Here is a 27,696-nt window from a genome sequence, read left to right as displayed (position 1 = left end):
AGTGCCGCTAACTTAAACGCTCTAATCACCAACACTGTAACATTACCTCCAGACTGAGAAATACATTTTGTTTCTTCCCACGGAACTGCACTGTATTGACAGTGGAACTGCCAGACACAGCTTTTTCTACTCTATCTGCAGCTCATCTCCAAAATGGCAGGCGTGAGTTGCAGGATAGAATACAGATGCAAAAAAAACCAAGATCAAGTCTTGCCATGTTCTGGTAAAACAAAGCCCCCAAAAAAACAAAAGAATAAAAGACAAAAAAAAAAAAAACAGTGCCAGGAGTGATCTTTGGAAAGATGGTGAAAAGATGTTTTTTTTTTTTTTTTTTATAGAGACAGAGATCAAATCGATCTACATTCCACCATGAACCTCATCCAGCTGGAGACGTTGCATGTCAGTGAGTGCATCTGAGGAGCATCTGAATAAATGCACTTGTCCGTTTACTAGAGTGTGTGTGTGCGTGCGCGCCCGTGTTTAAGGAGTGCAGGCCAGCAGCTGATGAGCTGGACTGCATGTGCGAACAAGAAAAGCTGCGCTCCCAAAAGTTTGCGTGAGTGAGCGACCGTGTGTCCGTGTGTGCATGCGCGCGCGTGTGTGTGTGTATGTGTGTGTGTGCACGCCAGTGTGCACATGTGTGTGCGTTCTTGTGAGTTTGGCTAAGCCAGAGCTCCAGTGCATCTCTCCAGAGTGCTAAAGTAGGCCAACCCAATCTATCTCAGGGAGGAGCAGAAGAACTGTTGTTGTGTTTTCTTTTGACAGTAGAGGTGATAACGTCCCTCGTTATGCAAATGAGCATCCCATTATTTAAGCTCAGTGCAATGCAGGGGAGCTGTCAGCGCCGTCACATAAAAAAAAAAAAAAAAAATCCTCCATCTACCCTGCCTTTTTTTCTCTACTTTCCCCTTCTTCTCTCTTCTCTCCTTTCTGAACCAGATTTCCGGCACCTGGCAGCACAAGCATCAGACATTGATGTGGAAGACGACACCGCTTCACCAAAAGACATGTCAGTCTCAGTCTCTCTCTCTATCACTCTCTCTCTCTCTCTCTTCTCTCACACACCCTTGCGCTCTTCCTCGCTCTCTCATATTCTCTCCTTTGCACACTCCCCACACACATACATGCACATTGTAATGCACTTCCTTTTCCCTTCTTTTTTTCATTTTTTTTTTTTATCTTCGCCTAACCTGAATCCATGTATTTATTGAGTAACATGCATGAGAAAGCACAAGAAAGCTCCAAACCCCTGAGGTGAGCGCAGCACATTGCTATGCACTTGACCTCTTTGTGCAAGAGAGTAGGACATTGATAATGAAAGCGTGTAATAGGGACATCCAGGGATACTGTGGCTCTTAGTGACAGGCCAAGGCCTTTAGCAGTAGTTCATAACAGTAGATCTTTTCATTTGCAATATAAAATAAAGAATGAGTACTGACAGCATGAGTCCTTCAAGATTTATACAAGCAGTAGTGTTTAGATATTGAAGTGGGCCTTCAGAATCAACACACATAACACAGATTAAGAAATTATATTTAGCTTTTAAAGACCAACATCACATTGGTGATGTTATGTACATTATTCTCTGGCAAAAAAAACCAACAAACTTCTATGACACAAAAACTGGAAAACAAAGTGAGACAATACAATATGAACAATGATGAAATGCTTGACAAGAAACTTCCTGAGTTGATGGCTTGGGCTACGCCCACTTATGGAAGAAATGAGATACAAACACAAATGCATCATTTGGCAGTTAGGACAACAGCCGGACTGCACCATCATAATAATAACAAGATCTAAAATAACTCTGTGGCAGCTCTAAAGAGGCTATCCAAAACATTTTAGCATTGCTCTGCGCAAACACACCCATCCAAAGACAGAAAAACAAAGAGCTGCCCTCTGGAAGAAAACAAAGAAGGATGTTGTCAGACAAACTAGGATTACAAGCCAGCACTAAGGCGCTTGGCACAAGACAGCCAGACAAGGATATCAATCAAGCCGGCGTACCTCAATCACAGGCTGACAGCATCATCCCCTCCCAGTCTTTGTGCTCAACACTACCCAGCCCGGGCATCGCTCCAAAACAAGGGGGCGTTACCTCTGTGATCCCTGCCTCCTGGCCTCCACCTTCTCCTCGTTCCTCCCACAGCCCACTGAGCAGAGCTGAACCTCTCAATGTCAACAACCGCTGGGGCAACACCTTAGGCCTTACGTAACATTAACGCTAAGACTAAGCCCGTGTCCTGAACATTTAATCCCTGCTCTTGGCTCCCAGTGCTAGCCAACACTCCCTGAGGTGAGGCTCTGCTGCCGCTTAGCCCCGTGTCGGTGCCTCCCCGCCTCAGCCAAACCCCCCCTCCTCATCCCTTCTCAATATTGCCTCCTCTACCTCCTCCTACACAACGATGCGAGTTCCCATTCCTCCGTCCCCACTCCCCCCCCCTCTCGCCATCACCCCCCACTTTTCCTCACACCCGCCCCCGTCCCATATGAGTGCCAAGCAGCTCCTGGATGAGAACTGAGAACCCACCTCTTCATCGGGCTCCCTTCCTTCTCCTTCCATCTCCTTCCCTCGTGGTGGATAGAGCATCACTTAACTTAACAGATTACCACTGAATCACTCAATCCAATTTAGCCTCATGACGCCAAAGAGAGCGGCGGAATAGGAGGAAAAAATTCGGGAAACAAACGGCGCTTGGCGAACACTGTCAAGTGGCGCGGGACAGTAATCCTCAGCAGGAATTTTTTCGCGGGGGAGCGACACTGACACCTGACCTTGAGGGGGCAAACGAGGTGAGAAGGGAAACGTGAGGAAAGATGAAGACACACGGAGCGAGACAGAAGAGAGGACTAACAAGCTTGCGCACGCTAAGCCAATTTGCTAATCCCAAAGTAAGGCATAGGGAAAGAGGGAATGAGCTGCAGAGAATGAAGAACACACGAAAGCATTTCTTTATCTCCTGACTAATGTTGTGCATGCATTCACACCGGCCTGGTAACTGCAAGGAGGCCGGAGTGGGAGACTGCTCGGGTCAGAGTGCAGGCTGGCACCAAGCAGGGAGAAAGACAACGGTTGCTCCTCGGCTTGTTTCATGTCCTGGGTCCTGGGACAATGAAGGGGAAGGAGAGAACGGAGAGGAGAAAACAGAGAAACGGAGGGAAGAGAGGGGAATGGAGAGAAGCATAAAGAGGGATCTTTTTGAACAGGCACCAGGCCTCTCCAGGGGGAGGGGAAGAGCTGTATCCACGACCCTCCCATCTGTTAAGCAGACGGACGGAGAGAGAGAGGGAGAGAGAGAGGTATGAAGGTTGGGGGAGGATGGGAGAGATGGAGAGGGAGCAGCGATTCAGCACATAGATCTAATGAGCATTCTCTCTCTCTCTCTCTCTCTCTCTCTCTCTCTCTCTCTCTCTCTCTGTGTCTCAGAAGTGGAGCTGAGAGGACGATGAGAACATATACACTCAGTGCACCACAAGGCTTGATTCTAGGTCGCCTCTCTCCCAAGTGTTTAGTCACTAAAAACTAATATACAGCACATGGCGCTTTTTCACATTCTAATAGACGGTCTGCAGAGTGCTTGTTAATGTGGCTTTGTTATTGAGGACAGGCGCCGAAGACGACGCCTCTTGAATCGGGGTGGGGGGGCTGACAGAAAGAGGAACTTTACCTTGACTCATGCTCAGGACTAATTTGTCACTTTGAGAGACAGCTTCAGAGTTTAGTGTGCGAATGAGGAGAATGGAAGAGAAATGCACACGAACCCCAGTTCCAAGAACAAAAGTTGCAACCCAATTCATCGCTGAGATTATTTCTGCATTCAGAGAATTGTGACAGAGAATGAAACCAGCACCTCTGTGAACGAAACGCCTGCAGAAATCTGCTGATGCAGATGTTCTCGAATCCTAATTCTACGCTTTATGGCAAATTGGGGAAGGTGATTTATCACGACAGGATTGGCGATGTTTTTCCAAGAAACCCCGCCTCGGCTGCACAGCTTCGGCTCATGGTACATCTGCAACACATTTGGTAATAGCATATGTCCTGAGGAAAAAAATAAATATATATATATAACACCAGTCTCCCCTATCCTCCTAGGAAATGTGGATGTGAGGATTTGAAATAACATATTACACTGCAGTAAGTAAACCTTTTAGGAGGTGTATGGTACATTAAATAAACGCTCTCTCTTTTTAAATAAACTCCCATTTCCTCGAAGAGCAGGACGAAAAAAAAGCGCTTTAATACGGCTTTCCAAATACAATCTGAATGTCAGTACACACTCACAGTGCTCCTGTCATGTAGAAGATTTCTTTTTTTTTTCCCTCGAGAAAATGTAAGTATTTTTTTTTTTTTTTTAAGATGTGTAGATTTTTGGAGGGTTCTTCCTTTTTTTTTGATGCGGCTATATTTGCGGCGTCGCGTTACGCGTGGATTTACGCGTGTTTGTGCTTTATTTGGAAATTGTGGTACACAGCACTTTATCTCCTGTCAGGATGGATGGAGATATATAGCGGCAGAAGTGAGAGGAGGGGAAGGGATCAGGCAAAGGAGCGAGTCGATGGCCAGGCAGGATGGGGAAGAGAAGAAATGTGTATCAGGTCTCATTGTGCCTCTAATGTCATTACAGGCAGTGACTCCTCTATGTGGCACGGCGCACTACCCATCTGTCAGAGCGAGATAGGCAGGGTGACGAATGGCTATCACTGCTACTTCCCTCAACCCCCACCACCCCCACCCCCCCCCTCACTCTAATGTCTGTATCTCTCTCGAGTGCTGAGGGAGAAGAGTGACCTAAACCTGGGCGGTAGCCCACGCGTAGGTGGGCCTCTATGGCTCTGAATCTCGGCAGATATTAGGGCTAATTTAACATGTTAGCGGCTAAAGAGATTAGCAACATGTACATCTGGGGATTAGAGTGATAGCGGTGGATCATCTTATAATGTGTTCGTTCCTTTTTTTTTCTTTCTTTCTTTTTTTTCCCACTGAGCGTTCAGGCTAAACTTGAATTTGAGAAGCTGTGGTGTGTGTCTGTGTGCGTGTGTGTTCTCATGTGTGTGTTGGAGGATATGTCTTCACCTGTCTTACTCTATTAGCTCATGATTTAGCTGGATCATTAGTGAGACAGAGACAGTCTCACATGTATTCTATTTTCAATCTCTATGTGCTTTTGAACCGAGACACCTGTCTATTGATGAGGAGGAGAGTGAGCCAATAGCCTGCGCTTGGCACAAGTTTCATACACTCTGCCAAGCTCCCGTAAGTGTGATTGACACTGTGGAACAAAGTATATTGTTATAAGTAGCTGCTCAAGAGCTACAAGATGAACTCTCAATTCCTTGCTGGTGCCATTTCAACCAGTTTCTCAACTTAAAACTTTACACCTCAACTTTAAACTTTAATTGATTTCCATACTAATGAGACTCTGTCAGCGCTGTTGCCCCTCTTATCCTTCAATCCAACAGCTCTGCCCGAGGGTCTTGGAGGACAGAGAGACAGGAAACACACACGCCACTCAGACATATACAGCCCAGAGGAAGGATGTGACATCAGCAGGCACAGACAATTGAAGGTGCTAAAGGTGCTTCCTTCCCTAAATCATTCTGTTCACAGAGCATGAATTGAGAAGCAAAATTAAATCGCCAGCAGCAGCGATGGCGATGAACTATCTACTTACATTGGGTTCCGTAAAACATCACCTTTGTTGGCCTAACTTGTTTTTTTTTTTGTTTGTTTTTTTTAAACATATTGTGAAAACGCTGGCTGGCAAAACTGGGTTGAAAAACTATATCTACAAAACACTGTTGAAAGTATTTGTTTATTCTGCCAAAACATAAATAGCATTAACTTTTAAATAAATTAATGATATTGAAACATATTTTTTGGGGTAAATTCTGTGATTGGAGTGGCACAATATGAGATTTCAATATCAGTGAGAAAAAGAACTTTCGTACACTTTTCACTGCCAACGTTTCTAAAGTTAATTAAATCACTTCCACTGAAAGAGCAATTAAAATACAAGCATTAATTCAAGTCGGAAGATGTGCCTTAAATTACTTATGGTGTTTCAGCTTTTTTTTTTTTTTATGTAAAATGCAGTTCAAAATCATACAAAACTTTCATATGTTCTATGTGTATGAATAGGAATGCTCAACTTCCATTTGAGCTTCACTTCCTGTTTGATTGCAGCTCTATTTCACAGTCAGTATTATTTTCCATATTACATGCTTTTTTGTCATGTAAATACAAATAGTTTCTGATTGTTGGGTCAAATCTAATTTGCAGTTTTACATCCAGATATTGGATATCGTTTATGAGTTTTGCCATCTGTACTGTGGTGGTGTCAGGTGATAGTGAGTGCGTGGTGAGACGGAGGTAGAGGGAAACGGAGCCCTGCCCTCAGTTTGGGCAGCTGCATGTCTCACTCAGCACCAGCAAACAGGGGCCTTGGGCCATCAGAGCAGCAATGGAGACGGGTAGTCATCCGTCAGAGCCAGCACGGAGACAGGTGAGAGCCATCTTTCCATAGCCCATTGCTGACTCCCCCAAGGACAAAATGACTTGACACAATGCGGCAACCCACCCCCCCTTGAATGGGGGCCAAGGGCTGTAAAGCCACAGCTGCTAGGCCAACGGCAGACGAGCAAGAGGGCACGCATGAAAGCGAGGCGAAGCCAAACAGACGGGGATAGGGAGGAAGAGGAGCTGTCGTGGTTAAAAAGGCATTCCCTGTCAATTGTCGGCAGCTTTGTGTTGTGACAGTAGCTTATAGTCATGAGCGATAAACAAATAAACTTAGAGGGACGCCATGACAAACTTGCCACACGCGTACCCTTGTGCCAAGCTGGAAAAAAAAATGGTATCAGAAAAAAAGGGGAAGAGAAGAAAAAAGCAGAAGCATAGGCAAGCCACAATTTGGACAGGCCCCGGAAAAGGCTGGGATGAATCACTATTTAGTGCGTTCAGTCTTTCCATGGCATGAGCACGAGGAGGGGCAATGGACACAGTCAAGTATAGGCGAGGGACAGAGAAGATGATAGATAAAAGAAAAGAAAGACATAATGGAGGTGACACAGTGCATGATGGAGATGGACCGACGGTGGGCAGGGGAGAGGTATTGAAATTGCTTTGAATATGGAAGTTGTGCAGATGGCGATACACACATCTGATGTTCAAACACAAATAACTTTACACTGAAGTTTCACTTTATCAACACACACCACAGTTTCTTTCGCTTCTTCCCCTCCGTCTCTCTCTCTCTCTCTCTCTCTCTCTCTCTCTCTCTCTCTCTCTCTCTCTCTCTCTCTTTCCAATGGTTGTTATAGTCGTTCACACAGCCCTGCCACAGGTCGGGTTTTCAAACCACTGTCTCAATGCACATGATGCCACGAGCACCGCAGGACCCAGGTGTAACCGACTACTGACACTGGAGGGACGGGAACAGAAAGGGAACACACACACACACACACACACACACACACGCGCGCATGAATGATCACATGCTCACTAGTGTACATGTAGTTGCACAGATAAGTCACCCCCTGCTTGTCTAGTATGTTCATAAAACAAGCAACAAGAAAGAAAAAAAAAAAACAATAATGTAATAAGCAATGAACCAAAGCAGTGGGATTGTAGTGTAAACCCTTCAATGAGTGCACCCCACCCCCACAGGAACAGCCGGGAGTCATGTCACTAAGAACACAAAGCACTGACATATTCACCCAATTATGTTCCCTGCAGAGTATGACAATGTCTCAGGATGTTAGCAATGTTCTCCAGTGGGGGGAGAAAGGGCAGAGGGTGTGTGTATGTGTGTGTCAGAGGTGTTCAAAGCCGGGGCTACATTGCAGTGTGGGCCACGCTCACAACTCATGTTAAAGCACAGCAAACTTCCCAGTAGTCGCGTGCCCCGGCTCCAGTGCCGCCCCCCCCCCATGCCGCACTGTATCAACACCAGAAATCACGGTTAAGACGAACCGCTGATGATTTCATCACATCCCTCCGCCCCCCCCACCACCCCTTACTCTTTCTCTTTGCCACAGCATTCTAATCACCCTAATTAAAAGCTTTGTTCATTTAGAAATCTCTGATGACAATTTGTTTCACTCTACCCTACAGCAGTGGTGGCTGTGAAGAGAGGAGAATTAAATTTGATCTTCTGACAGCAATTATTAAATGCTCCCTCCTGGCCTCAATTAAGGCCCGCGGGCTAATGCTAACATGGCTAACCCTCACGCAAACCACGAGTTGCCGGCGCACTTCCTTTTTTTTCTTCGCCGGCTTCATTTTGTCACCCTTTTCAGCACACTTGTGTGTGTGTGTGTGTGTGTGTGTGTGTGTGTGTGTGTGTGTGCGTGCATGCGTGCCTGCATGCTGTGTGTGTCTGTCGGCTTGCCGGGTATGGAAATGCAAGCTTGCTTATGGGCCATCAAGTTTTGCATACTTGCTGATAGGAAGAGGCAAATGAAATGATTTCCTTTTTTGGTTTGATGAAACTTAGTCAGATCTATGGGGAAGTTGTGGAATTTACTATTTTCCCTTGTCTCGCCTCATCAGCAAATCTGGATTCCACAGTGATACTATTACGTTATTTGATTATTTTGTTTGAAGTTGTGACCATGGCAAGCAAACACTGACGCTGCTGAACATCGGTGATGCTTTCTGACTTACCTTAAAAGGTAAAAAAAAAAAAAGCTACAAAAATTGTTAAGAATTAACACTAAGGATCACTGCGTCCCCCTGTTGCTGTGACACACCGACAGTACAGCGTGCCATGGTCGCAGCCTTGCTGAGAGTGAGAGCCACAGCTCTGCTTTGAGTCTATGCACAGCGTGTGGGTAATTTGCAGAGAAGTAGAAGGTTGCACACTTCAACAAGGATGTCCTTCATAGATTCGACCTTCTATTTTTTTTTTTTTTCTTCCTCCGGTCCCTGTGCTCTGCGAGGAAACCGAGTAACCTAGATCGTAGAGTAGGGAGAGAGAGGGACTGTGACAGAGAAGGAGAGAGACAGAAAGGAGAGAAAGAGCAGCAGCAGGACAGATTGAAGGGAGACAGAGGGAGTCAGAATATGACACCCCCACCCAACACAGAGATAGAAAAAAGAAAAAAAAATACCCTCTACTAGGATGATGTCAGGTTCACTCCACTTTTGTCTGGTTACCACAAGCTGATTGTGCCGATTATTGTTGAGCGTTGTTTTCCTGTTGACGCTGCGCATCATTAAACAGAGACTGTTCCACTGTTAGTGTTTGTTTAAGGAGGGCTGGTATAATGTTTCCGAGCACTTTCTCATCACCGCAGACAGACACACACACAACGTAAACCTGAGACACAAATTGCATCTATACTTAAGTTCCTGTGCTTTGTTTAAAGTCAAATTTGGGTGCCTTCAAACACAAAGAACACAAATGTAATCAAAGAGAGATCTGCAGTGAAAACTTTTCCAACGACAGATTATGTACACAGATCTGAACCACTCTCACAGCCCTCCCAGAGGAGAGCCGGCCACGGGGCGCATGAGGCGAACGGTTGTATGGATTGTGGAGGGTGTGTTGCGGCGTACGGTACCTACAGATCAGCCTGTGTTTAGGGGAGTGGCCCCACCGAGGCCAGAGCCGGGCCAGACCCAGCCCAAGCCTCTCATTAGTCATCGGCTGGGTGCCGCGCTTCTTTTTGGAGTGGTTAAGGGGGGAACCGGCGAGGGTCTGGCAGTTCCACTGTACTCCACTCCCAGCACCATCACAACCCGACCTCATCAAAGCGAGCGCTCATAATTTGTCACAGAAAGCAGCCAATTAACATATGTTAAGGGAGGAGGGACGACGAGAAGACGGGCGGAGGGGAGGGGAGGGCGAGTGAAAAAAGATAGCGTATGATTAAAGAGTCTGCACAGCTGCACAAAATCAAGATGGCAAAGAGAGCTTTGAAAGAGACCTCAGACCCAGTAATCTGATAAAGCTTACTGTTACTTAACCCCCATAAGCAAAAGCGAGCGGGGGAAGGAGAGAGAGGGGGGAGATGAAATAATAGAGACAAACAAATATTAAATTACTGCTGTGAAGCTACAAGCTTTGGCAGAGTGCCTCTGCTCTCAATATGTGGCTACAGTGAAGGCCACTGTATCACATGGAGATGACCCCTCTTGCCAAAGCGCTACCGCTGTTTGACCGTGCTCTATTTTTAGCCCCAGCGCTCGCCATTGTGCTTAACATAGTTCAGAGCAGAGCTGAAAAATCTGCCAGGAACTTCTTTGTTTTGTTTTGTTTTTTTTTGCGCTTGGAAAAAAACAGAAAACAAAAAGTTAAAAAAAAGAAGAAAAAAGAAAGAAAGAAGAAAGAATACCTGGTGCAACACAGCAATTTAGCTCCCTTTCTTATAAAACAAAACATGTTTTTTTCATTTTTTTCATTTATTTTTCTGTCACAAAGTCGCAGACAAGTTGCTTACATTCTGACTTGTTTGTTTGCTTTCAAATTCTTGTTCCTCATGGTTGGTTTTTAACGTGCTGCGCGTGGTTATTTATGCATGTGTGCGCGCCTGCGTGCAACTGTGTGTCGGCACGCGCGCGTGTGTGTGTGCGCATTTATGTGTCTGTTATTGTTGATGTTGTTGTTGTAGGAACATCTTGTGAAGTCAGTTGTGTGATATTTTGCCTTGTTGTTGGATACGGTGGCAGGCTGAATGCATTAGCAGTGCACGCCGGTGCCATTCTGTGTTCTGTCGTCTCTCAGCCACCTCTGCCTTGTCTCTCCATGGCGACTGATCACACGGGGCTGACAAGCGAGTTTGGGTCTTCGTACGCCGCGCCATCCGTCGCTACGTGGGCTCTGACTCTTTCAGTGAGTGAAACAAGGGAGGCGGGGAGGAAGCTTTAAACAAATTTGAGTGCTTTTGGAATTGTACATCAAGTCGAGGGGAAATCCCCCTGAACAACAAGGCAGCAAACTTGAGCAACAATTCAGTATTCCTAATAAAGTCTTCTATTATTATTATTATTATTATTATTATTATTATTATTATTATTATTATTATATATTAATTATTAAACTGAAGATATTCTGACTGAAATCAGAGACGAAAATAGCTGATAAAAACCACAAATGGCCCAAAAAGCATACCCTACGCTATATATAAATCATGACTTGTTTCTTCTTTCCTCCTCTTCCTCTCTCGTGCACTTTTATCCTTTCCATCAGGCATCAATCGTTATTTATTTATTTTTCCTATTTGGGAAGTAAAAGGCTAGAGTGGAGGAGCGGAGGAGTGAAGGAGTGGGGGATGGAGGGACGTCGGACAGGGGGGGCGGTGGCGAGTTGCGTTTGGTTCACAGGGCTTGCTGTTTCGGTTGGATTTTTTTTTTTTTTTCTTTCTCATCTCCTCTCTTCTGTGCTTTTGCGAGCTGGTGGTTCAGTGAAGGACCTGGCTGCCTGGAGTTCCCCCCCTCCACTCAAATCCCTCTGCTGCGCGCACAGCTGCACCGTTCACATAACCTCGCCTGCCCCCTCCTCCTCCCCCCACCCACCCTCCCACAGCTAATGATAGCAGAGCACGTCCCCTCCACGAGGCAACAGCTTTTTCCACTTCATGTACATACACACACACAAACTTGGCGCACGCGCGCACACAAGAGACGTCGAGCACGTGCACAGACCAGCGGGCACAACATACCCCTTTCCCCCCTTCTTGGTTCCTTCCCTTCATTTTTTCTCATATCGTTCAGTTTCTTCCCCTTCTCCTCACCCTGAGAAAAATCCCCTAGCCTTATGACCCAAGGAAGGCCTGAGAACATTACCCCCTACCACCCCCCCACCACACACACACACACACACACACACACACACACTCTGAACCCAACTCCCTGCTTTCTCTCTCCCCCTCAACCCTGCACAGCAAGTGACCTGCATCACAGCTGTGTGTGGGAATTTGTATGGGTGGGTGTGTTCATAGGAGCGTCGAGCGTGTGAATGTATGTATTTGCACATACCTGCGCATGTCGGCGTTCACATGGCCTATTCCACGAGCGCGTTGCTGCGTTACTGCGTTACTGCGCGCCTTATACGTTTACCTGACTTACATATTTCTGTTTGTGTGTCTGTGCGAGCAGAGGAGGAGGGAGGGAGGGAGGGGAGGCTGAGGGCAGCTCTGGGCTTCTGCTGCGCCTACTGTGCATTATCCCAAATAAACAACTCATTACACGTGTACTTAACCAAGGGGAGCTGGCGAGCAGTGGAAGCTAATCCCCGTTATCGTTTCCAGCGTTTCTCTTCCGATTAGGCTGCAGGGGAAGAGGAGCCCGAGAAGGTAGGCTGCTCGGTGCAGGAGGAGGAAGAGTGAGGAGGAGGCGAGAGGGAGCGAGAAGAAAGAAAAAGAGCATTTGAGTCAACTTCCCACAAGTGCCCTTCTTACTTATAGTATCCCGTCTCTCTCTATCTCTCTCTCGCTCTCCCGCTACCCTCTTGCCTCCTCTCCTTCCTTTTCCCAGTGGATTTTGCTCTGCTCTTCCTTGTTTTTCGACCATCTCACAGAACTGGGTCATCGACAGACTGTGCGGCAGCATTTTGAAGAACATGGGAGGGAAAAAAAAGGAAAAAAAAAGCGTGTTCTTTCTATGAGAACAATCCAAGGCTTCTTTAACAAGTAGCCCGCTTATCAAATTAAGCTGTCAAAAGCACATTAATAACAGGCAGCACAATTCCCTTCACGGCGTTAGGGAGAGAAAAAAAAAGCTTGTTCGATAAAAAGAAAAAAAAAAGGAATGATTTCTCTTTTGCCGTGTAAAGAGACAGTTCACGAAGGGCAGTAAAGCTTTTCAAAGATTTCTCTCTTCGTCCTCCCTCTCTGTTTCTCTCTTTCTGTCCCGCTCCCAATATGATTATGGGGGCCCTACTAAGAGTGGCCACTGGCCAAGATGTAGAGTGCCACTCATTTAGAGAGTGAACAATATCTCAGGCAAGGATACAACAGGAACGATGCTCATGTTTAAGAGAATTACCAGCTCAACATGTACTGTTTTTCCCCTTACTACTAGACAGACTCAGCCACTTGTGCTGGATGACAGTAAAACTGATAAAAGAGCATCTCAGGATAACAATGTGGATCCCAGACCAAATAATTAGCTGGTTTCGAGGGAATATGATGCTCAGCAAAGGATGACGTGAATTAACATAATGTCGTCGTTAAATATTAATTTGAGACTGGATCATCTGAACCTTTTGCAAAAATAAAGAATTGTCAGACGTGTGTGCAGAAATGCGGGCCGTAACAAGTCAATTCCACTCCCCAAACCTATCGTTATTATGAGTACAGCGACGGTTTGTTCACGCGAGCTTTTATCCGAGAGCTCCTCAGTCTAAAGCCCTCACCACCCTCAACAACCGTGGAGCCACAGTATGCCGTACGGAAAGTGAGAGCAGAATGTGAGGCAAACAGTGTATGGTCGTGAGGCAAAGAGAGAAAGTTAACACTCTCGGTGCTCCTCACATGGCATATGCCTGAGACGCAGGAATGAAATTAATAAGACACCTCGGCATACAGATGGCAGAGAGGAGCGAAAACCGCCCTCTGACCTTACACTCAGACGAAGTGTCTAAAAAACGCGGCTCATTCTATTCTGTTGCCATCTTGACACTTCTCTTTGAGCCCGCTCGGTGTTTGTAGGAAGAAATCCGTACTTTACGAAATCTGACAACGCCGGCTAGGCTGCTCGCGCCGGACCACAAGCCTGTTTGTGTTTTACTCCAGAGACTGATTTTCTCACACCCTCAATTTGAGTCCCATCCTGTTTGCTCGGCCCCTCGAGGGGGCTGCCCCGCCGTGGCCCGGATTGGGCCGGCGGTGGATGGATGTGACGTGGAGGCACTGGGACTCTGGATCTGGAGGGGAGGCTGGAGCCACGACAGGTATCCCCCGCACTTCCTCCAGCTATTTATAAAATCGTGAGTCCAGCGCGGGGCCAAAAATAACGACGGGAGGCCATTTTTATCCCAAATAATAAAGGCGGCTCGCTCCTTTTCATGCTCGCGCACTTTAACGCTCACGCACAAAGAGCAGAAACAGAACATCCATTAACAACAGACGCGGACAAAGCGAAAAACTCCTCATCAGACAATGGAACCATCTCTGTCCTCCTACTGAGCATGCTCGGAGCGTGCACGTCCACACATACACACACATGCATGGCAGACAAAAGTCAATATCAAGGCTGAGCTATTTCTGTAGAGAGCACTATTTAGGAAGTGTGGGCCGGGTGCCAGTATTCTCCTCAGTATCGTCTGGGCGTCATTGCACCGCTGCTGTTATACAAACTCACCTTTTTCCTCTCTCACCCGCTCCTCACCCTTTTCCACCCAACCCCCTCGTTCCATTGTCAGTGCTGTCTCTCTCTCTCTCTCTCTCTCCCCCCCTGTGTTTCTTTTATACACACACAAGGTTATTTGTTTTTCCACTGGGTCGAACCACAGTGCCAGGTGAAAGCATCTATTGGCAGGATAAAGCGAGTGGCTGGTGTGAGATCACAAGGCCCCACTCTGCCCAGCAAACCTTGAAGTGAAGCGCCGGGCTGGAGTTTCAAACAAAGTGCCCCCTCATTCATTATACATGCAACTGCACTGAAAATCTCCTTCTGCAACACCATCTCTCCTCTCTCTCTCTCTCTCTCTCTCTCTCTCTCTAGGCTGCTCTCTTTCTCTTCCTCTCTCTTTCTTTCCTCATATCGTCCCTTTTCTCTCTCTCTCTCTCTCTTTTTTTTTTTTTTCCAGACAGAGCATCCATAAAGTATGAATAAAATTAATGACATCACGAGCTGCACTTTGGAAGAGCCACTGTAGGAAAAAAGCCATACATCACGGGGCCAGAAGGAGCCGGGACGAAAGAAATGTAAAAGAAAAGAAAAAAAAAAATGACAGAATGAGAGAAAAAAGGGTGTGTGTGTGTGTGCTTCACCTCTCCTCCACCCCAACCCCAAATCAGGCCGCTTCGCATTGCTGCATGTTATTGTGTGTTATTAAGTTTAATTTCACATGCACTTGAGCTGAAAAAGTTGTCCCCCCCCCCCCCTGTTTATTTTTTAATTTTTTTTATTCTATTTCTTTGTCCTGCTTTCTTTATGACTTTTCTTGGCCAGTAAAGTAATGCGAGTGTTCAACAGTCCTGTGCTGCGCATTCTTTTACAGGCTGGCCTTTGGTGTGGGAATGGCACAGATGACAGTGGAAAGGAACACTGGTGTGGACTTTGGCAGGACACTGCCTGGTTAAGCTGCGCGCTCTGCGGAAGAGGGAGAGCACTGAGCGTGGATTCTTATAGAGCTGTTTCTCGACTTAGATGGTGTTAACAGCATTTTCAACAGCCCGGTCCCCCCGGACCTGAACAGTGAACCTCCTGATGTTAAGAGACTTTAAGGCACAAAACAAATACCTTATTTAAGACGCCAATATTCTGTCTTAGAGCAGCGAAAAAAGGGAGATGGATTGACCAACCGCGTCGCCTACTACCGGCAATTTGTTTGCGACACTGTTTTATTACAAGAGCAACCTCACACAAAAGCCTGACTGGGTAAAAAAAAAAAAGAAAAGAGACCTCATTCCTCTGAATCCAGTGTGAACACAAGATCTGCTAAAAATACGCGATAGCAAATGTGAAGCTCATCAGCGGCGTGGATGGGGAGCAGTGGCTGCAGATTGTGGAGTGAGCAGGTTTTCAGATGGATGTGAGCTTGTGTGAGGCCAAGGCACAGAGCTACCTCTGTGCGTCTCACCGGACTCTGTTGCAGAATGACTCGGCTATGTTGCCGTCGTGACAAAGATAAATTACAGCCGCTGGAAAACATTTCTACGTTTTCCTTTTTTTTTTTTTTTCTTTTTTCTCACTCTCTCCACTTCTGCACACCTCTTTTTCTTTTTTTTTCCTGGCACTGGGTGTGATCCAAATGTGTGCCACACTGGAGGGAGATGATGAAAAGGGGAGGGGTTGCTCGTTGAAAATATATCAGGGGGTAAGAAGCTGGCCCCTCACTGTTCACAGGTCAGGTAGTGTGTTTTGAAGAGGAAAATGCCCTCTGTGGCTAGATTTACACACAGACAGCAAATCACCTCTCCCTTAAACTGAACCCTTAAAAAAGATTCCCATTTAATTCTGGATTCGAGTTAAACCGAGAGAAGTTACTTCAAATACACTCAGTGCAAACTAGGCTGCCTGCAACCAAAATAAAAATGTAAAATCACACAGGAAGGCAGCTCTCGTAAATGAAGTCATTTGTAATGTGTTAACTCTTATTTTAACCTCTACGTCTCAGTGCCGAGGCATTCGGCCTGATCTGAACCATACACTGTTTGGACAAAGAAATCCAACCTCTGTTTTACTCTAAATGTTTCTCTTTGTCTTATCATTCAAAGTCCTCTGCTCCCTGCACTCCTCCAGCCTCTTCATCTGCCAGGACTCTCTCTCTGTCCAAATATTCCAGGGAGCAGGCCTCAAGTATGGTGAGGTGTTTAGGGTGTCTCTTTAGGTGGGCTGCAGCTGACGATATGATTGTGTGGTCAGCACTGCTGAGCACAGACCACCCAGCAGGCAGCTGCTGCCATAATGACCCGCAGGCCGGGCAGGAAACAGGAAACCGGAAGAAGAAGGCAGGACATCCTCTTCATCTAGATCGGTGTGTTAGACATCACGAAAGCATCGATGTTTAACGAAGAATACCCGATCAGAAGGCCAAATATTCTGAAGTCGCCCTGAGCTCAAATGCATTCTCACTCTACGTTTTCTCTCCCCGTGTGTGTCTTTCTCTGTCTCCCTGTGCATCTGTCTTCTCAGTTTGCCTTTTCGGCGCTCACACTGACACTGTTTTCCAGACTGCTCCATCATCCAAGACATCAAATCCGACCCTCTTCAGTGCGAGGATAAAGGAGAAAGAGAAACACACGCGTTTTCATTTGAATATACACCAGCAACAACCTCACAAAACTCAGACAAAAAAAAAAAAACACAAAAGCACAAACATTCCGACGCGCAAACAGACGGAGACATGGCACAAACTTGAACGCACACGCGTTCGCGTGCACGCAGATACCTCCCAGACACACACCACATACTGACAGACAAACACACAAAGAAACAGCAAACACAAAGCACAGCACAGCCAGAAGTCTACTTTATGCAGAAATATTCTAAAGTGTGTTTTACAATACAATTAAACATCAAAGGCTGATATATTCCTCTGTGATCTTTAACACCCCAGTGAACAAACCCCACACACCCCCATCCACTTACAGCATACAGAGAAAGTTGCTGAACGTCACCGCTAATTACTAGATAGAGACAGAAGAAGACTTTGCATCATTATGCAAAAACCAGGACATATTCAAATATATGCATTCAGCCCGCCATAAACCATTCAAGGACTGTGTTATTTACTTTAGATTATTATTTTTTAAGTTTTGCGAGTAATTGCAGCTCTTTTACGAAAAAAAAAAAAGCAAAAAAAAAAACATACAGAGAGTGCTCCTAAGGCAAAGAAACATTTGGGTAAACATTTTCCAACACGCACAACAGTTAGGACAATGAAAGGGAGATCTGTTGGAAATGAGTGAATAAACACATGGTGAGGTCGAGCTCTGCGCTTTTCATTAGTACTATAAAAATGTATGAAAAGGGAGAAAAAAAAAAGAGACTTTTCCTCCCATGTAGCGAAAGAGGGAACACCTGCCTGGTGCAATAAACAAGAATAAAACAAGCCCTTGAGTTTTTTTTTTTTTTTTTTTTTTAAAGTTAAGTGTTTTCATCTGCATATGAGCAGGCACAAAAAAAAAGTTATTTGAGGCAAAGGTTTTGACATCTCCACCCTATTTAAGTCAGATAAATGTACTAAAAACAGAGTTTGTCTTATCACGTTTAAGGTTCCCACTGTTGGATTTATTTCAAAGTACTTCGACCAAAATACAGAGCAATATTTACAGGATATACAGCGATGTCTCTTGACAGTTTAAATATGATTCTCCACAATTGACTCTTATATTACCTTCTTGTTTGAGCCAAAGGGCATGAAGTCCAATTACAGTACTTCAATATCTCCCTGCAGATCTTGCCAACCTGCAATCTGCAAATGAGTGTTTTACTGATGTTTAACTGAGCAAACTCTGCAAACCCCTTCCAAAATATTTGAAACCATTAGCGAAGAAGAAAAAAAAAACCTTTAAAGCGTAGCAAAAGGGGGGCTATTAAATTATTTGCTTAAACATAAATGCTTCAGATGTTTCCGTTAAGATGAATGTTTTCACAGGTCTGGTTTTCCATTAGGAGGGGGAATCTTGAAATGTGCCTTCTGTACAGTATTAAATGTCTATCCTCTCAGGCGGCACAGTGGTACACTTCACTCCTTTTTTTTTTAAGGCTTGATGGCACATATTTTACAGCACTCAGATAAGTATTCACACGTTAATGAGCCTTGTATGAGGCGTTGGTGATTCAAGATATAAGCAATAGCCTACCATGCGCTGATTTTGTCTGAGCATGTTTAAAACACATGGCGAAAAGAAAAAAAAAAAAAAAAACCTGACCATGGCACACACAATGTGTCCATTCCCCTCACTTAACTAAAGCTCCACTGAGCCCCTGGTGTACAGCAAAGTGCCCTGACAATCGGCTCAATGCCCTGGCCAATCAGAGGGACACGTGACCTTCTAATCCCTCTCTGTGAGAAGGGTAAGAGTGTGTTGTCACTGTTGGTTTTGTGAATCAGCGCCCCAAAATCCCAAATGATTTGTCAAGAGGGAGAGGTCTGAAGAGAATAAGAGAAACAAAAGCAGCGCAGCCCAGATATTGTGGGTGTCAGTGTGTGCGTGTGTGTGTGTGTGTGTGTGTGTGTGTGTGTGTGTGTGTGTGTGTGTGTGTGTGTGTGTCTGACAGACAGAGAGAGAGAGGAATAGAGAGGAGGCAGACCATGCTTTTGTCTATGCATTTGTGTGTGCGTGAGTGTGCGCTGAGAGTGACTGGATACGTGCGTGCGTGCATCTGTGTGTGTGTGTGTGTTTGTACAGGGTCTATGAGATTACAGAGCTTGGCTGACAGAGTCCTCTGTGTGTAATCGTGGGTCCACATGCGAGCGCTCACCTTCCTCTGAGCGGATTAACCTAACGCTAAGTCCCAAGAGAGCAACAGGCCAGACAGGCCACACAGAACAACTTCATTGACGATGGGAAGATGAGGGAAGGCCATGTGTGAAAAATCTTCATCTTTTTTTTTTTTTTTTACAGACTTATTCGCTGTTTTTTTTTTTATAAATCTTGTCACAAGTGAACAACTCATATAAAAGAGCATAAAGGATTGGGGAAAAGAAATGCACAGCACACTACATCGTCTTAAAAATTAATCAGCTGTCTCAAATGTTGCATCGACTTTATACAGGCTGTATCTTTTCTTTTCTTTTTTAGCTTTTTTTTTATTCAAATTAAACTAACTGTGAAAAGCAATCAGGCAGCAAATGACTGAAGGCATGCAGAACGCTTTTCACAGAGTCGCAAATTAGGCAGTAGAGTTAGAGCAGGCAGCAACACTTTATCACTTAAAAATGTGTACTTCTCCGCAGTGCTTGCTAATAAACCCTGTTTGAAATTTGAAAGTTCTTACGGATCTGAAAATGTCATTAATAATATATCAGTTTTATTACATTGAAGAGACTGTGGCTGCCTCTAAATTCATAGTCCCCCTCACAAAAAAAAAAAATTGGCCGTATTTATTTCAGTTATTTAAAATAACAAATTCACGAGGATATGGCTGCAGAGATTCACCATTATTCTTACATGAATGAGCGTGAGTTAAATGCACACAGCCCAGCCTGTTCCACAGTCGGTCTCAATTAAAAAAATTTGAAAAACGAAGGGTGCTGGAAGTGTATTTAAAATTTTACAGCCATCCCCTCGGTTCATCTGCACGCTTGAATCCGCGGGGCCTCGTGTCCGCACTTCACAAAAACAAATACACCTGATTTTACACGTAAAGCTGCAACCTGTGAAAGTAGCCACAGGTTAATTATGGTGTCGTTATTAATCATCTCCCTGCAACAGGTTCAGTTGACCCACATGAGGCTGTTCTGAACTCACCTCACGGATTTATCCTCCTCGCTCCGGTGAGATAACTTCTGAACAGTCCAAATCACAAAGTCACAGAGGATAAATTCAAACTGAGCCAGAACTCGACCAGAGCTTCTCTGAGCCACTGATTTACGGTGCTGTTATCACTGGGGGTCTGCATGAATTAACGCTCACACGGCTCTGACACACTGGACTCTCCAGCTTTGTGATTTGGAAAAATAGTAACGTTTACATCCCTCAGTCTTCTTTAATTCATTTCTGGGAGCTGCCTGTTAAGTTATCCTGATTTGAAGTGTGGCTGTGTGTGGTCACAAGTGTCCCTCAGTCCCGTTTGTTAAACCACTGCTGAAGAATGACATATCTTTAAAGTGAGGCCATCTCTCCTGTGGTTTGTTATCCCCTCATTCTTTTCCTTTTCATGAAGCTAATTATCAGAAATTTCAAAAACTTCTCAACTGCGTGTATTTCCCCCCCAATGTCTCTGCCTGAGTTTTTGTTTTTTTTTTTTACTTTCTTATATTACAATGTTAAAATTTCACACGGGTGGACTAGAGACCACATTATTTCAAAGTAACCGATGTTAACTGTTTCTTTTTTTTCTTTTTTCCCCCTCCTGTAGTGCATGTGAGAACACACTGTGATGTTCTGTTATTAAGGAGGGCAGCCTGCTCAGTAGCTGTGGCTCTGGGGCTGTGCGCCTGCATGTGGACACGCGAGAAAGCTCCACAAGGTCGACACCAAACTGTACCGCTGCCTCGGAAAAAAAAAGAAAAAGAAAAAAAAAAAAAAATACACGGGACCGGACCTCGACCCCTCCTGATGGACCATAAACGGCTATTTGATGTCGGCCTGTAATTACGTGACATAGTTGTCACCGGCATGAGTCGATCAGGGGGGTCACAACAAATCGATAGGCGCAGTTGACTGTACTTTAGTTGAGGAGGCGAGCGCGCGTCAAAATAGATCCCCCTCTTTTAAGTTTCCGTCTGGATGTTTGAAATAAATAAATAAATGAAGCTCAGATGAGGATGATGGTGATGTGCCTTTGTGGATGTTTCGTCGGGGAGGTAAAAAAAAAAAAAAAAAATAGGTGGTGCGAGCGCGGTACTTACTTTATTTCGCGTGGAAATCTTGTCCGGGTGGGTTGAAGTGAAAAGGCAACAACAAGCGGTCCGCCGGTTGTTCGGTCCGGCCGGGCTGACGGGAGGGAGGGGGTTTGGAGCCGCTGCTTGACGGTGACGGACTTTTTTTCGCCAAGACGCACTTAAAATCCAGGAGCGCAACTTAGCAGAGAGACGTCGCCGGGAGGAAAAAAAAAGTAACGCGCAGTACGTGGAAGGAGTCTCTATAATGTCAGAGAAACTACTCTCTCTCTCTCTCTCTCTCTCTCTCTCTCGCTCTCTCTCTCTCTCGCTCTCCCTCTCTCTCCCTCTGATCGGACAGTGTCTGCTCAGGAGGCGGCGAGGACGCGTCGCCTGGTCTCTCTCTGCGAGGTGCCGGTGAGCGGAGAGGGAGGGACCCGGTGGAGCGCCGATGATGGTGGTGGAGGTGGAGGTGGTGCTGGTGCGCTGCTGGACGTCTTGGAGCTTGATTGGTGATGTTGGAGAGGTTCTGATTCTGTTCCCTTTTTCTCCCCCCTCACAATCCTGACGGAGTCTTTCCCCAAACCCTCTCCTCTCTCCCAGCGCGAGGAGAAATAATCGATTTTTTTTTCTTCAGCTTCTTTTTCTTCTTCCTTTTTTTTTTGACTCCTGAAAAAAAAAAGGGGGGCGGGCTCACATTTCCCAACTCTACTTTAATGAAAGACGCACGGCTCTTTTTAATGCTTTATTATCGCGCCGGCCCCGATAGAGTGGACGCGCAATTAAGTGCTCAGGGAGGACCACTAGAGGAGCATGATGGGGGAATGTGTGCTTAAAGTAATGAAGCAACGGAGGGCGCGTTAAGCAGCCGCAGCCCACCTTTAGGCAGCTAAATCCGAGCTCGTCAGAAGTTGATGTTTTTTTGTTTTTGTTTTTGTTTTGTTTTGTTTTGTTTTGTTTTGTTTTTTTGGCTGGGGCAGAGTCAAGATTCACCTCTTGTTTCATGCATGTCAGATCAAATGGGAAGTAAACTGAAACTTAAAGTCACTCTTAAAAAAAACAACAGGATGAACAGCAAACCTCCTGAAACACACTTGTTTTTACAAACACTAAATACTGGGGAGGAAAAGGGGGGGAGAAGGCATCTCTCTTTCTCTCCGCTCAAGAAAATGTGCCAAAATAATCTCCTCCTATGAGAAAAAAAAATGATTCTAAGGCTCCTTATTCCATTATGATATTCTTCTGACAATAAAAAAACAAGATCAACTTGTACATCTTGTTCGGTAAGCCCCCCCGAACACCATAATTCGATTCTCAGGGCAATTTCTTCCCTGTCTGAGCGCCGTGAATGCTGCCTCCTTTTTTCTGAGTCACTACAAAACTTTCCACCTCCTTGCACGCCGCCGCCAATCATTCTCCAGGACCCAGCTATCTCCTCCAGATAAGCCCTGACACAGACAGTAAGCATGGGGGAATTACCAAGCCGTTATCCATCCGACCAAATGATTTCAAAACATCCACTCTATTAGTGTGAAGATAACAATTAGAACAGCAAGTTTGCCACTTCAGATAAGACGCAGACAGGCAGCGCAGTCTCTTTCTGTGCAGAGATGCTCGCCAGATAGGCCTTGTAATACTGTGGTTCTATTATGCTCACATTATATGGCTGCTGTATCAGTTTAAAGACGTTTAATGGCTGTCGTGAACGAAGGCTGTTGTGCTCCGAACCACCGTCAGGTCTCGCCGGTGAGTTTCCATTAATCGGTCCTCGGGTTTGAAAGTGTCTGAAGTTTGTTGGCAGTGTTTTCACGAAGAGTTCATCTGCTGAACCATTTCCACGCTAAAGAAATGAAAGCCCCTTAAATGTTCCTTGTCATAGGGAGTCCGCTTTTTACCGATAGTATTAGTCCAATCCCACTTGATAAACTTTTAGATCGAAAAAAAAAAAAATAAAATAAAAATCAGACCAGCAGGGAAGCGCTCCCCTCACCACTGAGTGTGTGAAGTGAAAACAGGCACCCAGCAGCACCCTAATCCTTACCTTCCTTGGAAGTTCACCTGCAAAACATAGGCCATGTATGCAGTCAGTCAGTCAGTCAGTCAGGGTAGGAAACGGCGGGACATGAAATCTGTTAATAAATAAATCAAGCTGGCTAATCTGCTTGACGGGGCGGACATTACAGCCTGTAACCGAAGCCGCTGGTGTCTGATGACTCGGGATACCACCTTCACATCACCTGACCCTTTAATCTTTAATAGCATTTCCTCTGGCCCTCAGACCTCCATAACAATCAATAAGGTGTAGTCTGTTAGACACAGTGGGTTCATAAATGCAACATGGCAGATATCAATGGCATCACGTATCCGCGGGTATGAAAAGTACAGATCTGACACCCCTCAACAGAAAACACTTCCCTCCTTCCAGTACAGTACATGTGGACACCTATGGGCGTGATGGTACATACCACGTTCAGTGTTCCTTCGCCTGCCGTCTCGCGTGCCCCTCGGTCTCGAAGCTTTTTTGCTACGTTGCCTGTCAGCGATTCATCGGAGAGGTCCTCTCAGTGTTCACAAATCTCGAGGTTGTCTTTGGTTGGCACCTGGGAGGAGAGGTAGCGTTGGGAGAGCGTGAGGTGGGGGGGAGAAGAGAGCGCAAACCTGCCAGTGAAATGGTAATTGTTAGCATGCACCTTGCACATAGTGAGTGAGCTGGATCTATGCATAGATATGCGCGTGTGCACATGCGTGTGTGTGTGTGTGTGTGTGCGTGCTTGTGTTTGTGTGTTTAATGGCCATATGAAATAGAGAGGAATAGTAACTGGGGGGTAGGTGGATTGAATATATTTGAATGGCGAAAAATCATTAAACGAGGCAAACACCGGCTCATGCATATTCATATAAGACTGTCTGAGTTGTCTACAGGGATAAACTTATAGTGAAGGCATACTAACAACCTCATTCTATGCTCACGCGTTTAATGCAAAGCAGGGGAAAGGCCCACTGTATATTTTGCTCTTGAGATTGCCAAGTGGGAGTCTACAGCTCAGGCAGAATACGGTCGAAGCATCTTGAGGCATTATAGTCAGATTATTGTTACATTGCATTATGTCGTTCAGGGTTTGTCACATCACGCCTCTTACGGCTGGTAAACATAGTTGGATACACAAGAAGTGCGAACAAACGCGGCGACAATGTAAATGCTGTAGATCGTGGCACGCGTTTCATCTCAAGCCAAAGTGTTCCCCCCCCCACATAATGAAAATGTACTAGATTATTAGTTTTTATTGCTGTTTGAAACTTTCATCAGCCATTGTCCACCCCCCACCGCGCCCACTTACTTTTTAGAGCGCGCAATCCTGATCTTGCGTTGTGAGGTGAGTGTGTGAGCGTGTGTCAAATGTGGGTTGACAGTCTGATCACAGCCCGATGGAGGAAAATCAACAGTTTGCCAAAACAATTATGCAATTTCAAATATGTCACAGTGTGTATACACACACACACTTTAGGCCTCTGGGTAAATGCAATTTTCGTGAGGTTTGGCATCGGCCGTGCATAAAAAGAGAGGAGGGGAAACTGCGACTGCACGTTAAGTCAAACACATAAGTGCGGTTTGCTGATATTGATCTTGCTTGGATTGTTCCTTAAGCCTCTCCTGGCAGTCACTTCATAGCATGTGTCACACACACACACACACACACGCGGAGCAGCTCGCCTGAAAATGTGTGTTTCTTTTTTTGTTACGGAGAGAGAAAGAAAGGAATGCCTCGCTCGAGCAAAAGATAAACACAAACACATTTCCAGGGCAAACAGGAACAGCCCGGGCTCAGTGCAATCTGTTGTCGATCACGCTCACGTGAAAACACAATCTGCCTGTCACAGTCGATGATGTTGTCAAGCACTCTGCCTCGCTGCTCCTGAGAATTAACCAGCGATTGCGGACGCACTACGCGACACACATTTGTTGCATGTTAGACATGTCTGAGGCTGCTTCCAGCTTTCTTTGGTATTTACTGCTTTCAGTCACTCTTCTCCGGCGCTCGCTCCCTAATGAATTTGAGACACATTTGCTGCTCTGACATTAGATTGATGCTACACGATGTGACGACCAAACTCTTCACAGGGGGTACAGAGAGACCTGCAGGCCAATTTAACTCAAAAGGCTCAGCTGGGAATCTATAGATCTGACTCCTGCACATGTGTGTAGGTGTTTGTGTGTGTGTGTGTGTCTGCATGCGTCTTAAGGGTAAACCAATATCGGTGCTTGAGGTGCAGTCACAGTGCTAATGTTTTCCGACTGGAGTCTTAATACATCATGTTGATATTCAATTGGAGTATTACGAATAAATATATTTAGTTTTCCTCTGAAATATTATTGTTGAAAAGATGGAAAGGCCTCAGAATGAAGCTTTTAAACTGTCCCATATCACTAGAGAACATTATGTCAGCCTGAAATAAAATAAGAAAAATAAAGAAATAATTTACAAATATAACAAATAATGCATTTATAAATGTTATAAATGTTATAAAATGAAAACACATTTTAAAAAAAATGAAAAAAATCAGACACATTTAAGGCACACCCTCTTACATCCACTCTTTGTTCATGTGAACAGATGACGTCCATATCGTACGGGACTTGATCAGCCCGAACATCTGGGTTCTGTTCTCAGGTAAAAAAAAAAAACAAACCTACTTCAGAAGCCATCTCATGCTTTTGTAGGGAGAGATGAGAGACACTTCCCCGCCGATCTGCGCTCGGTCTTTGTGTAAGTCAATCCGAACGTTATACTGCACGTGATTTGGAGCTCCTTATTAATAAGGTTTATAATGAAACTCAGAGGGCAATATCGTCGGTAATTACAGTCGCAGGAATTGTACCAGTGTACGGTGTAATTAGGGGTGGAAAGGTGAGGAAATCTCTTTTAATTAACTGAAATCATATGTCCTCATATTACAAAACATGCAAAACAAAGAAATTCAGGATTCCGGTGAAGTATTTATTTGTACACTCAAATGAGCTTTTGTGATATAAAGGTTGAATTGCCCCTTAATATATTTAGTTTTCAGGCAATATTACCTTGATTCTACCTCCGAATGACAGCAGTAAAGCAGGATGTTCAAACTATTGTCTGTGTCAGAACCATATAGTAACACCTCGAGGTAACTGCCTTTGTAGAAGTTTTAAGAAAACATAATCTGTTTTGATATACATGCATGTATTATATGTAAATATGTTACTGTGACAAGTTTTGGGCTTGAATGATGGCATATTAAATATTTAATAAGGTAATGTCATTACTTTTCATCTGTACCATTTTAAAATAACTAAAAAAAAAAGTTGCTCTACAATGAACAGATTTTGAACTTGGTCGTTAAATGATCCCGCATATCTTGTAAACCACCCCTGTAACTTACAGCTTCGGTCAGCTGTAATTCCTGTCTAAGTAAGAAAAAAAAAAAAAAAAAAAGCAAAGCAAAAAATAAAATAAAAGTTCTGTCTACTTATCGTTAGCTGCTGTGTTCCATTACGGTATGACTCATTTTTCAGTGAAACCACACAGAGCCTTATTTTCAATAATACAGTTTTTCTGTGTGGTTTAGCCATTAACTGTCTGGCCAGCATGAAATTCACTGTACCATTTCATACATTTCCTTGTTCTTTCAGTTCACTCTCAGAGCAGCACCCTGTCGGATCAAACCGTACCAAACGGACTCGACCGCGTTAATAACAAAGTCAGGAGGCCCCCTGAATCCGTAATGACCACATAACGACCCCTCGCTGAGCAGTGTCAAGCGAGAGACAGTGCTGGTGATTTGCATGTGTCGTGTTTAACCAACAGTTTTCTGTCTGTACACCTTTTATGCATTATGGATGAGGCACAAGCTGAACAACAAGCTCTCCCTTTGTTCTGCCTGATGCTCCAGTTACATCATAGGAAAAGCCCCATGGTCCTGTGACTGCGCTCACTGGCTGAGACACACAGAGCCGCAGGGGAGCTGTTGATCAGACCTGTTGCCTCTTCACTTTGTCATACTATCGAGTATACGTGTAGATGCAGATACACGCTGACACACACATAACCTCTAATTATCAATGAGGCTGTGTCACCTATTCAACATGTTTTTTTGTTTTTTTTTTGGATCTTCCATATGGAGCAAAGATCCTCGTCTTTAACTTAATGATATTAAATACATAACTTAAGCTGTTTAGAATCCAAAGAGCAGCTGTCCACTACATAGATTATTCGATTATTCAGGCGCGATATCTGTGAATGAATTCACTTGAATAAGACGCCTAGATCACTGACTGACTTTGCAATACAAATGCTGTGTGTTTACTGACAGGTGCCATCAGCATGCCACCTGCTACATATGGGAAGTACAATTTGCCTCTAGAGGTGCATTCAGACTCTGCTGTGTAATTAAATGTGCTGCCTGCAGGGGAGCTCTGCATCCTTCTCAGCACTTCCATGGGTTAACTGGAGGTCTCCCCAAAGAACGTTTCAGCATTTTATTAACCCTACATTCA

General features: G+C 44.9%; 1 protein-coding gene across 9 annotated transcripts in view; it reads right to left on the bottom strand.

The window, feature by feature from the left end:
• The window catches only part of mef2cb (myocyte enhancer factor 2cb), a 70,659-nt gene that overhangs the window by 38,480 nt on the left and 4,483 nt on the right, over window positions 1-27,696 (bottom strand). For 3 of the 9 annotated variants that reach the window (XM_037098102.1, XM_037098104.1, XM_037098108.1), the window contains exon 1: window positions 21,198-21,767. The gene's annotated coding sequence lies outside the window, so the exon portion shown is untranslated. Of the gene's footprint in view, window positions 1-21,197; window positions 21,774-23,632; window positions 23,768-27,696 lie in introns of those variants that run through there. The other 6 variants (XM_037098105.1, XM_037098107.1, XM_037098103.1 and 3 more) reach the window with 5 other exon arrangements.

This window comes from Acanthopagrus latus, chromosome 5 (assembly GCF_904848185.1).
Source record: "Acanthopagrus latus isolate v.2019 chromosome 5, fAcaLat1.1, whole genome shotgun sequence".
Classification (NCBI taxonomy): Eukaryota; Metazoa; Chordata; class Actinopteri; order Spariformes; family Sparidae; genus Acanthopagrus; species Acanthopagrus latus.
The sequence above is the reverse complement of the archived record's forward strand: the minus strand, read 5'-3'. Positions and strand labels throughout refer to the sequence as shown.